The sequence below is a fragment of the Capsicum annuum genome, chromosome 11 (assembly GCF_002878395.1).
Source record: "Capsicum annuum cultivar UCD-10X-F1 chromosome 11, UCD10Xv1.1, whole genome shotgun sequence".
Classification (NCBI taxonomy): domain Eukaryota; kingdom Viridiplantae; phylum Streptophyta; class Magnoliopsida; order Solanales; family Solanaceae; genus Capsicum; species Capsicum annuum.
Genome location: NC_061121.1, coordinates 173,827,586 through 173,833,407, shown reverse-complemented (window position 1 = coordinate 173,833,407; position 5,822 = coordinate 173,827,586).

The following is a 5,822-nucleotide window of genomic DNA, read 5'->3' as shown; positions in this document are numbered from 1 at the left end:
CAAATCATATCAAGTATCAAATCTTCCAGAAAACATCATAGAACTCGTTCTTGACTCTCAAGCTCAATATCAATATATATTCAATAGACAAACTTCTCATAGAAAAAAATAAATCATGACACTTATCATAAATCACTTAAAAATTATCATTTAATGATAACAATATACAACTCATGACATAAATTCTTAATTTAAGAAATAAGACAATGAAGTAGTCATATGCATCAATCTTGTATAGCTCAAATCTTATAAATCCTTGATAAAGTAATTTGGGTGTAAACACACTTTGCAAAATTCATGAAATTCAATAGAAATTAAATCTTTGGGCACAAGAACGAAAGAAGTGTTCTTGTTCAAAACCCCACATACCTTAATCTTTGAAATTGGATGAACTTTAGTCCTTGAGACTTCATCCACACTTGAAATAAATAATTCTTGAAGCCCACTCTATGAGGAACTTGGTTCTTTAAGAAATTTTGAAGATTTATGGATGATTCTTGGAAGATTTATGTTCTTGATATAACCCTAGATATATTATCTCAAGAGAATTGGAAGAGAAAATGATGGAATTAGGGTTTGGATGGGATTCTCATATTTATAAAGGCCTCCAAAAGATGTGAAAAGACCAAAATACCCTTACAAAAATGTCTTTAAATTGCTGAAAAAAAATAGCTGATGACATCCGTGACAGGCTGTCAGACCCGTGATAGGCCGTCATGAAATTTCATCATAAAAGGGTCAAATTTTATGATTTTCTGCCTAGGGATGACGACATCATCAGAAATGTCATCAGAAACGTCGTCAGAAACATGACAGGCCATCAGAAACATCGTCACCCTTTTCCAGATTGACATGCTGGAGTAAAATTGGTATAACTCTTTGCTCTGGTATCGAATTTTTGTGAAATTGGTATTGTTGGAAAGCTAATTCAAATATCTATCTATTGATAGGTCATGAGCTCAAAAATTCCAAGTATAATGAGAGATATTCTTGTTTGAAGTTGACTATACCAATATCCTTCCCAAGAATTCAATCAGTAAGGAATGTTTTGATTCACTCAATCGTTAGGACATCTTTAAGGCCTTAATACACACCATCCTTGATCATAAAACAACCCAAAACATTATAATTTATTTCTCATGAGCTTGATTCATGGTTGCACTATTGGTTAGAGTCTCAGGGTAATACAATATCTCCCCCTTGGAAACATTCATCCTCGAATGTGGTTAGATAGGCCAAGAACAAGAGAAAATGAGGACGTATAGCTGGAACGACTCAATTAAAGGGCTTACTTTATTCTAAACTTTCGAGTACTTCACAAAATGCTTGAATCATAGAGAGAATAACCATATAGTTAAATATATTGGATTAGAAGGAAACTGTATTAGGGAAGAATAGTACCTTCGGCTTAATTTGAACTCGCAGAGAAGAGATAAGGGTATCTGGTTTGCATATGTGCTTCTACTTCCCAAGTAGCACCCTCGACTGATTGATTTTGCCACAAAACTTTGACCAAGGGAATTTTTCTTACTTCTTAGTCTACGAACTTGATAATCTAGGATTTCAATCGGAACTTCATCATACGAAAAGCTATCCTGAAAATCAAGACTCTCTGATGGATCAACAACAACAGAATCACCGATGTGCTTCTTGAGCATAGAAACATAAAAAATTAGTATGGACAGCTGACAACTCGACAGGCAATTCAATCTCGTAAGCTGCTTTCCCAACATAATTCAAAAATATATAAGGGCTAACGTATCAGGGAGTAAGCTTCCCTTTCTTACCAAATCTTTTCACCATCTTCATGGGTGAAATCTTTAAGTACACCAGATCGTTAACCTCAAACTCATGAGCTCTTCTTCTCACATCTACATGTGACTTTTGACGACTCTGGTCTATCTTTAACCTTTCCCGAATCAGCTTAACTTTCTCCATAGCCTCAAATACAACATTAGGTACACTCACAGTGGCTTCACATACTTTAAACCAACCTATGGGTGATCTACATCGTCTTTCGTATAAAGCCTCAAATGGAGCCATTCCAAAGATAGCATAAAAACTATTGTTGTAAGCAAATTCAATTAATGGCAAACGTTCATCCCAACTTCCTTTGAAATTAAAAACACATGCCCTCAACATATCCTCCAAGGTGTGAATGGTCCTCTCAGCCTGACCATCAATTTGCGGATGAAAAACGAAACTAAGATGAACTTGGGTACCAAGACCCTTCTAAGAATCCCTCTAAAAATGAGAAGTAAATTGAGTACCCCTGTCAGAGATAATAGACAAAGGAACTCCATGCACCTGACTAACTCTCGAATGTATAACTTAGCATAGTCCTCAGCGGTGAAAGATGTATGTACTGGCAAGAAATGCACGGACTTAGTTAACCTATCTAAAATGACCCAAATCAAATCATGATGACGTCAAAAAGGAGGTAAACTAGTCACAAAATCCATATTTACTTCCTCTTACTTCCAAGTAGGAATACTGAATTCTTGCATTATTCCACCGGGTCTTTGGTGTTCTATCTTAAACTGTTGGCAAGCTTTACACTTCTCTAAGAATTTCTCTATATCCTTTTTCATACCATTCCACCAATAGATTTCTCGCAAATCATGATACATCTTGGTAGCACCGGGATGAATAGAATACCGCGTGCCATGCGCTTCAGCCATAATTCTTTGTCTTAAATCTTCAATATCAGGCACACATCTATTCTGAAATCTCAATACACCATCTCCCCCTTAGGAGAAAACCTTCACCTTTTGGTCCTTAACTAACTCCTTCAGTTTGACCAAACTAGGATCCATATCTTACTTCTCCTTTACTTCCGAAACGATAAAAAACTCGAAACTACTCTGGACCCAAAAATTACCCTCAGCTGAATCAAGTAATCTAACTTCCAACCTAGCCAGACGATACACCTCATAAGCTAACTCCTTCTTTTCTTCCTCGACCTGTGATACACTACCCATGGATGACCTGCTAGGGCATCTGCCACTATATTGTCCTTACCCGGGTAATACAACATATTTATATCATAGTCCTTTAACAATTCTAAACATCGTCTCTGACAAAGATTCAACTCTCTCTGAGTAAACACATAGTGCAAACTCTTGTGATCCGTAAAGACATCAACATAAACACAATACAAATAGTGTCTCCAGATTTTCAAGGCAAAAACCACTGCAGCTAACTCGAGGTCATGGGTCGAGTAGTTCTTCTCATGCGATTTCAACTGTCTAGAGGTATAGGCTATAACCTTACCTTTTTGCATTAACACACAACCCAACCCAACTCTAGAAGCATCATAGTACACCATAAAATTATCTACACTATTTGGAAGGGTCAACACAGGGGCCGAAGTGAGTCGAGTCTTCAACTCCTGAAAACACTTCTTGCATGAGTCAGACCACAGGAATTTAATTTTCTTTTGGGTCAACTGAGTCAAAAGAGATGCAATGGAAGAGAAACCCTCAAAAAAATAATGGTAGTAGCCAGCTATACCCAAGAAACTCCTAATATCAGATGGGGAAATAGGTCTAGGCCAATTTTTCACAGCTTCTATCTTTTGAGGGTCAACTCATATACCTTCAGAAGAAATAATATGACCTAGAAAAGCAACTGACCTTAGCCATAATTCACACTTGCTAAATTTGGCAAATAGTTGATAATCTCTAAGGGTTTGCAAGACTATTCAAAGATGGTCTGCATGGTCTTTCTCACTTGAAGAGTATACAAGAATATCATCTATTAACACAATAATATATCCAGGTACTGTTTAAGCACCCAATTCATGAGGTCCATAAAGGCTGTTGGGGCATTTGTTAGCCCAAAAGACATGACCAAGAACTCAAAATAACCATATCGGATGCGCCCTAACTTTAAGCTGGTGATAAATCAATCTCAAGTCTATTTTTGAGAAATAGTTAGCACCTTGCAGCTGATCAAACAGGTCATTAATTCTAGGAAGAGGGTAGTTGTTCTTGACTGTGACCTTGTGAAGATGACGATAATCAATGCACATCCATAATGAACTATCTTTCTTTCACATGAACAAAATGGGTGCACCCCAAGGAGATACGCTAGGCCTTATGAAACCCTTATCTAGAAGATCTTTGAGTTGCTTTTTCAACTTCTTAAGTTTTGCGGGAGCCATATGATATGGAGAAATAAAAATAGGCTACGTGTTGGGGAGAAAATCAATCCCAAATTCTATCTCTCTATCAGGAGGTACCCTGGGAGAATGTAATACCCCAAAAAATTTTTCATTGAAATTTTATGCGTAAACGTGTTGGGTTCTATCTTGTAGAATGAATTATAAATTTTTCGTATGGAACGTATTATATTATGACCCACCATTACGTAGAGTATCGAATAAGATTTCCAAAGATATCTGGACCATTCAAAATGGACACTCGAGCGACGAGTTATGAACATTCCGATCGAACTGTGAATAGTAGTGAACAGTAAAACGTGCAGGAAAAAAGTACTGAGGCCTGACGTATTTTGTCTCCAACTTTAAATGATCATAAATCCTTGTGCATAATGATCTAGGTGATCTACTATATATCAACGAAAATATCTACAATTCCTCTTTCCAATAAAATTGGTTTCATCCAATTTGTCTATCGAAGCAAGAAGTTATGGTCGATCTACTTCAGCCATCAAAAGTGAATTTTTGGGTCAACTTCAAATGATCATAAATCCTTGTACACAATGATCTGGGTGAGATACTATATATCAATGGAAAGATATGAAAGTCCTCTTTTTAATGAAATTAGTTTCATCCAATTTGGATATCGGAGTAAAATGTTATGGTTGATCTACTTCAGATTATCAAAACAATCCACCAAAGGACAGATTCGAGAATTATTTGATTTTTAAGGGCATTTTGGCCATTCCCCCTCACCCAAAATCCTTCCAAACTCTATATTAAAGCCTATTAGAAGCATTATATGTTATATTTCATCAAAGTTCCTCAAAAAGAAAATCCTAAGCTCCTACATCCAACTTCAAGAACCTCCAAAGTTCACCATTAATTCTGCAAATTTACTCAAGATTCCAAGTTCCTAGTTTAACAATTCCAAGAACCATCATTCAAAGACATGATTAACATCTCAAAAATGAGTATCGATCTAAAGTTCATCATTCAAGGTATGTAGGGTTTTTTAACAAGAACTCTCTTTCGTTCTTGTGCCCAAAAGTAATTTTCTTTACAAAGGTATGATTTTTACGAATTTGAAGCATGAACCCATATATTATGATTATTATTATGAAATCTTGATATTTATAATGTTGAAAGATGAATTTACATATGTGGAGATATAAAGCATGAATCTTGAACGATATTTATTATGATTTTGATATTTGAGTCGTGAATCCCCATTGGAAATTATGTTTTTTTCAGAAAGTGTGTGTTATAAGCACGTTAATGTTGAATATTCAAGATATTTTGAATGATTTGACCTTTTGGTCTTAATGGAGTTGTTTTGAACTCGAGTGTGAAAGAAATCCACAACGTGGTTGATTTTGATAGATGGAAAGCATGATGGCTCCCGATGTATATTTATATATTACTGAAATTATTTTGTTGTGGATTGTCTTTGAAATGATCTGAGCTAAGTTTGGGAGAAATCTTTAGCACTGAGTGGGAGGTATAAAGTGAACTTACTTCCCTAGAACTACGTGCCCCCGTAGGAGTGAGCCTTAGGCTAATTTATATAGTGATCATTATTTTGTGTGGATTTAATATCGATAGTCCTACTCCGATGGCAAGGATAGGATGGCTCTCCCCAACATGGGTTGTACGTTGG